A 9,167-nucleotide genomic window follows, 5' to 3' on the forward strand; every position below is an offset into this window, starting at 1 on the left:
AAGAAGCAAGGCAGATTACACAAGCACATTGAAATCTCTTTTCCTCTCACATCTGTTAAAATTCTTGAGCCAAATCAGGTCACGGGGCCATGCTCAACATCAGTGGGACAGGAAAATATACTCCCCCTACTCTAGGGAGAGATACTGCAAAGTCACATGGCAAAAAGCAGGGGTGTATAATTCTCTTAACTGGAAAGAAGTAAAGCACTGGGAACAATAATCCAATCTACCCCAGAAAGCTCCAGGAAAGATGTCTCCAGGAAAAAAAAATATGGGACTGATAGAAGACTTGATATATCCGACTGTGTGGAAAAGACTATCTCCAAGAATTTTACAGTTCCTGAGAGTGACAGTGATAGAGGCTTAGGAAACTAAGCAAATGAAAAATAGGTAATTATTACTTCTATGAAAATTCATACACGGAAATTAATTTAAGGACTTCCCTGGTGGCACAGTGGTTAAGAATCCGCCTGGCAAGGCAGGGGACAGGGGTGCAAGCCCTGGTCCGGGAAGATCCCACATGCCACGGAGCAACTAAGCCTGTGCACCACAACTACTGAGCCTGCACTCTAGAGCCCATGAGCCACAACTACTGAGACCACGCACCACAACTACTGAAGCCCGCTCGCCTAGAGCCCGTGTTCTGCAACAAGAGAAGCCACCACAATGAGAAGCCCATGCACCGCAAAGAAGAATAGCCCCCACTCGACGCAACTAGAGAAAGACCACGTGCAAAAACGAAGACCCGGGCTTCCCTGGTGGCGCAGTGGTTGAGAGTCTGCCTGCCGATGCAGGGGACGCGGGTTCGTGCCCTGATCCGGGAAGATCCCACATGCCGTGGAGCGGCTGGGCCCGTAAGCCATGGCCGCTGAGCCTGCACCTCTGGAGCCTGTGCTCTGCAGCGGGAGAGGCCACAGCAGTGAGAGTCCTGCGTACTACAAAAACAAAAAACAAAAAACAAAAAACGATGACCCAACACAGCCAAAAAAAAAACGACTCTGAAAATCTGAAATCAAGATCCATCACAATCATCGTCAGCCAGGCAATGGTTGTGACATAGATGCAACTGCCACGTGCAAACATGATTGCTATTTCTAGTGGCATGACTGGATAACTGCCACTCTTGGAGATTTCAGTCCACAAACCATTTAAGTGTCATTTTAGGAATGAATATAAGTCCAGGTTTTGTCTAAGAAGTTTTCATTTAAACTTTCTGGAAAAAACAAGAAAGCGCCAGTATCAAAACTTGCAGGATGAATATCAATGGTTTGGAAGAAAATTCTATTCATGATTGCAGATCAGATCCCTCTTTTTTAAAATGCTGTATCATCAATACTTTTGAAGTTTCAGAGTATGATATTGTGTTTAAATTAATTAAATGTGAGCATTGACATCTTTGAGGCAAAAAATGATTCAAAAAATGGGACTCTGAATATAAAGAAGTTTTAGAAATACTTAAACCAACTTATTTGCTTATATTTTTCTTTTTCTTTTTCTTCTTTCTTTTGAATTTTTTGGCCGCTCAGCACTGCATGCGGGATCTTAGCTCTCCAACCAGGGATCGAACCCGTGCCCCTTGCAGTGGAAGTGCGGAGTCTTAACCACTGGACAGCCAGGGAAGTCCCTTATATTTTTCTTTTTATTGCTTGCAAGCACCAAAGTATATAATAAATTATACATCTAAAGTCTAAAGGATCTATTTCAATAAATATAAAAATGCTAAGGGATAAGAAAGCACTGTGGTTATTTTTTTCTTTTTTAGCGGTATACAGAGGTGTGGCTTACAATCAGTGATGTCTTAGATTCAATGAAATGTGGAATATTGGGATAATAGAGAGAGATACGGCGTGGCCTTGGGTGGTGTGAGTTATAATTATTCATCTTAGGGAGCCAGGAGTCTAAAATCAGTCAATCAAGAAATCACAGGGTAAACATTATACTGGAAGAACACACTGCCTGAGATTAAATCCCAGCTCTGCCATTTGCTAACAATGTGACTTTATGTAATTACTTGATCCCTCTGTGACTCTATTTTTCTCATCTCTAAAATAGGAATAGAAATAGTGCCTACAATATAAGGTGATTGTGAGGATTAGACAATGCATGCAAAGCACTTAGGATAGAGCCTGACACATTGTAAATGTTACCTAAAATTATGATTTATCTAAATGTATGGAGATAAATACCAAAAGAAACAGCTAGAATGGTTTAGAGAGTAGGTTCTGGGTTCTGAGAATAAAAGTGGGGAGAGAAGAGGACTGATGTTTTTCATTATGTCTTGATTGTTTTTAAATTCTGTACTTTTAATTTGATTTAAAATTTTTCTTTTTTTATTTGTTTCTTTTTGATAAAATAATTATTTAAAATACACACGTAGGGACTTCCCTGGTGTTGCAGTGGTTAAGAATCCACCTGCCAGTGCAGGAGACACGGGTTCAAGTCCTGGTCCGGGAAGATCCCACATGCTGCAGAGCAACTAAGCCCGTGCACCACAACTACTGAGCCTGCACTTTAGAGCCCGTGAGCCACGACTACTGAGCCCACGTGCCACAATTACTGAAGCCTGTGCGCCTAGAGCCCATGCTCCACAACAAGAGAAGCCACCACAATGAGAAGCCCACGCACCACAAAGAAGAGTAGCCCCCGCTCGCCACAACTAGAGAAAGCCCACACATAGCAACGAAGACCCGACACAGCCAAAAATTAATTAATTAATTTAAAATAATAATAATAATAAACTACACATGTTAGTGGGTCATAGACCTAAATGTAAAATGCAAAACTATAAAACTCGTAGAAGATAACATAGGAGAAAACTGAGGTGATCTTGGGTTTGGCAATGGCTGTCTGTCTGTTTTTGGCTATGCTGCAGGGCTTGCGGGATCTTAGTTTTCTGACCAGGGATTGAACCTGGGCCCCGGCAGTGAAAGTGCTGAGTCCTAACCACTGGACCACCAGGGAACTCCCAAATGGCTGTTTAGATATAACACCAAAAGCAAGATCCATGAAAGAAAAAACAGATAAGTAGGACTTGATTAAAATTAGAAACTTCTGTTCTGCAAAAGACACTGTTAAGAGAATGGAAGAACAAGCCACAGCCTGGGAGAAAATATTTGCAAAACACATATCTGGCTAGTATTCGACATACACAAAGAACCCTTAAAACTCAACAATAAAAAAAAAACACTTCATTTTAAAATAGGCAAAAGATCTGAACAGCACCTCACCAAAGATGATATACAGATATCAAATAAGCACATGAAAAAATGTTCCACATCATATGTTATCAGAGAATTGCAAAGTAAAACGATGAGATACCACTACACACTTACTAGAATGACTAAAATCCCAAACACTGACAACACCAACTCACTAAGACATGCAGGGTACCTGATACTTCCTGCTATTTAGGTTTTATCAGCATTTTGTCATAATCATAGTGGACCGATGTGTTGTCTTATGGGATGCTAAGGTGATCAAAGTTCCTGTGGACTAAATTGTGGCCCAGAGGCAAAGTTAACATGGTCCTGAAGCAAAATGGTGAAGATGTACTTCTGCCCTACTTTTGGCCTTCTTTGCTATTGAAATAAAGAAAAAACATTCACAAGTTAATAACTTTATTATAGGTGGCAGAGGCTCTATTGTTTTGCTCTAGTAAAGAAACCATATCTGGAACAGCAGTACAATTGGAGTCATCACCTGTCTTAACCTTTCAATAATCCACTGTCATTCTCCAAGGCTCTTCTGACTTCATCATGAACCAGAGAGGTGAGTTAAGTGGGTAAGTAACAGGAATCACCACCTCTGAATTTTCAGGTCTTTGATGGTTACCAAGTCTTGCATTTCCCCCCAATGATGTGTTATTATTTTTTGTTTATAATTTTGATAGGAAGGAAGCCCTAGGGCTTCCACTTAGCCCTTTCAACCATAATAGCTGTATTCCCTGTACCAGAGAGACATATTCTGCCAACTGCTTACTATCCCTAGTCTATACACTCTGGAACTAGAGAAATCATGGGGAAAGGGGTTTAAGGACTGGACTGATGTTGAAGTAGATTAGAATCAAGTCAATTTATCACTTGACTCCACTCTGAATGGTGGACCACTGTGCCAACTACAGCCCCAATTAGCATTACAGCCAGTGTCAACAATCCCAGTATCACAGTTATTCTATTCATTTTCCAGAGCTGCCATAACAAAGTACCACAAACTGGGTGACTTAAAACAACAGAAGTTTATTCTCTTGCGGTTCTGGAGAACAGAAGTCCAAAGTCAAAGTGTTGCCACGGCTGGTTCCTTCTGAGGCTTTGAGGGGCATCTATTCCATGCCTCTCTCCTAGCTTCTGGTGATTACCAGCAGACCTTGGCATTACTCGGCTTGCAGTTGCATCACTCCAACCTCTGCCTCCATCCTCACATGGTGTTCTCTGTGTGTGTGTCCAAAATTCCCTCTTCTTATAAGGACATCAGTCATTGGATTAGGGCCCACACTAATTCCATATGACCTCATCTTAACTTGATTACATCTGTAAAGAACATATTTCCAAATAAGGTCACCTATTCCAAAGGTACCTGGGTGAGGACTTCAACATATCTTTTTGGGAGACATAATTCAACCCGTAATTTACCCTGAGAAATGACTACCAGTCCCATCAGGGAAATCTACAAGGAATATATAGACAGATATTTATATACATCTTCCATAAGTGTACTTGCTTTCACTTCATTCAAGGTACTTGAAGTCTGTGAACTAACCCAGGCCTGGAAATTGGGTGAAAGATCATAACTATCTTGTCTTAAGTTCACCCTCTGTTCACCAGTTCCAGAGGACTTTTGGTTTTACAAATTAGGATATTAGTGAACTACCCATATTCTTTAGTCCCATCTGTAGTGTCTTCCTCCAGCATCACTGGCCTGCAGAAACCAGTTGCTACAGCACTTTCCAAAGATGCCATCATCCTCTCACAAATGTATTTCTCAACACCTTGGTGAAGAGAATGTCATCTGGGCCCTCTCAGGGGGTGGAATTGGGTGTAGATTAATCACATTTATAAACCTAGAAGGAGAGGTTTATAAACCAACATTCTCATCTCCTTAAGTGTTTTAATTATTTCTTCTTCATTATACCAAAGGATTCTCAATTTCATTTAACTTCATCAGTGAATCCAGGTGTCAGTCAACCAACTGAAAAAAAAAGCAATTAAATCCATTATACACCCACCAGGATGGAAAATATTAAAGAGACTGACACTATTTGACTTTCAAGAGTATGTGGAGCAACCAGAGTTCACATACGTTATTGGTGAGAGTGTAAAATGGCACAACTACTTTAGGAAAAGCTCTGGCAGTTTCTTAGAAAACTAAATACACATCTGCCCTATGACCCAAGAGAAATGAAAACATATAATCACAAAAAAAGACTTGTACATAAATGTTCATAGCAGCACGATTGATGATAGTCTAAAACTAGAAATAACCCATATGTCCATCAAAAGAGAATGGCTAAGCAAACTGCTGTATTATATTAGTTTGTTATTGCTGTGTAACAAATAACCCCCAACTTAGCAGCTGAAAACAATGTTCATTTCAGCTCACAAGTTTGTATTTCAAAGTCTGGCATAGTTCTCATCTACTCAGAACGTGGCTGGACTATCATCTGCTCTGGATCTCAGGGTGTCAGTTGAGCTGCCTTCCTTTCTGGGGGCTCTGAGGAAGAATCCACTCTTAGGTTTATTCAGGTTCTTAGCTGACTTCAGATCCTTGTGGCTGTAGGACTGAGGTCCTGTTTTCTTACTGGCTGTCAGCTGGAAATCACTCTCAACTCCTAGAGGTCACCCACATTCTTTGCAATGTGGCCTCTCCATCAAGCAATGAAGAATCATCCTCCTGTTGAGTGTCTCTCATGCTTCACATCTCTCTGACTTCACTGTTTAAGACCTCTTGAACCAAATGTAAACGGTTCATGTCATTAGGTTAAATCCACCCAGATAATCCCCCTTTCTAAAAGTCAAATGTGCAGGACTTCCCTGGTGGCACAGTGGTTAAGAATCCGCCTGCCAAGTCAGGGGACACGGGTTCAAGCCCTGGTCCGGGAAGATCCCACATGCCACGGAGCAGCGAAGCCCATGTGCCACAACTATCGAGCCTGCACTCTAGAGCCTGTGAGCCACAACTACTGAGCCCACGTGCCACAACTACTGAAGCCCGCGCACCTAGAGCCTGTGCTCCACAACAAGAGAAGCCACCACAATGAGAAGCCCGAGCACCACAATGAAGAGTAGCCCCTGCTCGCCTCAACTAGAGAAAGCCTGTGCCCAGCAACAAAGACCCAGTGCAGCCAAAAATTAAATTAATTAATTAAAAAACAGAAAAAAAAAATTTTTTTTAAGTCAAATGTGCTATATAAGTGGTCCCCAACTTTTTGACACCAGGGACTGTTTTCACGGAAGACAATTTTTCCACGGACTGGAGGCAGGGAGGATGGTTTGGGGATGATTCAAGCACATTGATTTATTATGGTTTCTGTGCAGTCAAACCTCTCTGCTAATAATAATCTGTATTTGCAGCCGCTCCCCAGCGCTGGCATCACCACCTCAGCTCCACCTCAGATCATCCAGCATTAGATTCTCATAAGGAGTGCACAAACTGGATCCCTCACATGCACAGTTCACAGTAAGGTTTGCACTCCTATGAGAACCTAATGCCACCGCTGATCTGACAGAAGGCAGAGCTCAGGCAGTAATGCGAGCGATGGGGAGTGGCTGTAAATACAGATGAAGCTTAGCTCCCTCGCCTGCCTCTCACCTCCTGCTGTGTGGCCCAGTTGCTAACAGGCCACAGACTGGTACCAGTCTGTGGCCTGGGGGCTGGGGACCCCTGTGCTATATGACATAACCTAATCATGGGAGTGCTATCCCATCGTATTCACAGAATTGGGGATTGTACAGGCCATGTGCACCAGGAAGCAGGAATCTTGGGGGACATCTTAGAATTCTGCCTACACAGGTATATTTATTCAATGAAACACTACTCAGCAATAAAAAGTAGTGAACTATTGATACACACAACATGGATGAATCTCAAAAATATTTTGCTGAGTAAAAAAGAAGGCTTACACAAAGAGTACTCAGAGGAATTCAAGAACAGGCAACATTAATCTGTAGTGGAAAAGAATCAGAAGAGTGGTTGCCTCTGGGGGAGCGGGCTTGGGATTGATTGGGAAGAGGCATGAAAGAACTTTCTGGGGTGATGGTAAGGGGTAGGGTTGCACAGATATATGCATGTGTCAAACTCATTGAATGGTACACTTAGCTTTATTCATTTCACTGTATGAAAATTTTACCTGAAAAATTAACAATAATTTTCTCTACTTAATGATACGCACACTGAAGTGTTAGGGGCCAAGTGTATGGATGTCTGCAACTTACTGTGAATGCATCAAAAATACAGTCTGAAAAATCTACATGCTCTGTGATTCTATTCTGGAAAAGCCATAAATATAGAGACAGTATTGGAAAGGGGAGAGGGATTAATAGTTGAAACACAGGGGCAGTGAAACTATTCTGTATGACACTGTAATGGTGAATAAAGACATTATGCATTTGTCAAAAACTATAGAAACATATAACACAAAGAGTAAACCTTAATGCAAACTATGGACTTTAGTTAATAATAATATATCAATACTGGCTCATTAATAGTAACAGATATACCACACTAATGTAAGATGTTGATAATAGGAGAAACTAGGGTGAGGGAGGGGAGTATATGAGAACTTTCTCTATTATCTGCTCATTTTCTATGTTAATCCAAAACTGTCCTAAATACTAAAATCTATTAATTAAAAAAATAATCTGAAAAAAAATACAATGAATTGACAGATAGAAAAATGCATAGATGGGTGGATATGTGATCAAGTGAATATAATAAGATGTTAGACTCTAAGAAAAAATAAACTCATCTCTTTTGTACAAAAAGGTGATTAGAACTCCCCGCTCTTAAAATCGGCACATGGAATCCAGGCTCTCTGGTAAGTGCACTCATATTGGTCATTTCATCCTAATTTTAAATTATGTTCCTCCTCCTTAGTCCTGAACCCTCAGAATCCATTCCCACATATATTTGCCAAATTTTATTGATATGAATTTGAAAAATCTTTTAATTCTTTTAGTGAGAAGGCCTTCTTGTGAATTTGAGCTCCTATTTGACCCTGATGCATGTTGGGGTCTGATTTTGATAATGAGTATGGAGATAATTAAGTCAGTGGGATGGGGCATGAGGAGACTTGGCTTCCTCTTGCCACAAAATTCCCCATGGGAAGTCTACATATAGTCTTCAAACCATAGGGAAGCAACCCCATTGGACAGGGAGAGGGTGTTATAGTCTCTGGCTATTTTCAGTGGTAGGTTGGGGTTGTAAGAGATTGCCTGCTGTGGTAGACAGCTTCTGACATGACTCCCAGAGATCCCTGCCTCCTGATGCTCATGCCCTGTGTAATCCCCTCTCCCTGAGTGTGAGCAGGAAGACATAGTAACTTGCTTCTAAGAAATAGAAATGGCAAAAGTGACAGAATGTCATTTCCAAGGATAGGTTATAAAAGGTTGACTTCAGTCTTGCTGGCATTCTCTCTGGCTCTTCCTACATGCTTGCCCTGATGGAGAGGCCCATAGGCCAAGGGAATGAGGGTAACCACTGGCTAACATCTGATAAGGACTGAGCCCTTCAGACTAACAGCCCTGGAGGAACTGAGTCCTGGCAACAACCATGTGAGTGAGCTTGGGGGAAATCATTCCTTAGTCAAGCCTTCATTTGAGACTGCAGAACTGGCACCTCGATTGCATCCTTGGGCGAGGCCCTTGAAGCAGAAGACTCAGGTAAGCCACGCCCAGATTTCTTACCCACAGAAACTGTGACTTTATAAGTATGTGGTTTCTTTGGGGTTTTTTTTGTTTGTTTGTTTGTTTTTGTTTTTTGCGGTACGCGGGCCTCTCACTGTCGTGGCCTCTCCCATTGCGGAGCACAGCCTCTGGACACGCAGGCTCAGCGGCCATGGCTCACGGGCCCAGCCGCTCCGCGGCATGTGGGATCCTCCCGGACCGGGGCACGAACCCATGTCCCCTGCATCAGCAGGTGGACTCTCAACCACTGCGCCACCAGGGAAGCCCAGT

At 42.1% G+C, this 9,167-nt stretch overlaps 1 non-coding gene across 1 annotated transcript; it reads right to left on the reverse strand.

Moving 5' to 3' along the window:
* Positions 1–2,889: 2,889 nt before the first annotated feature.
* Positions 2,890–2,961, reverse strand: TRNAE-UUC (transfer RNA glutamic acid (anticodon UUC)). Its single transcript has one exon. It is a non-coding gene; the product is annotated as a tRNA-Glu (tRNA).
* Between the last annotated feature and the right edge of the window lie 6,206 nt (positions 2,962–9,167).

The sequence above is a fragment of the Lipotes vexillifer genome, unplaced genomic scaffold, assembly GCF_000442215.2.
Source record: "Lipotes vexillifer unplaced genomic scaffold, Lipotes_vexillifer_v1.1 scaffold557, whole genome shotgun sequence".
Taxonomy (NCBI): Eukaryota; Metazoa; Chordata; class Mammalia; order Artiodactyla; family Lipotidae; genus Lipotes; species Lipotes vexillifer.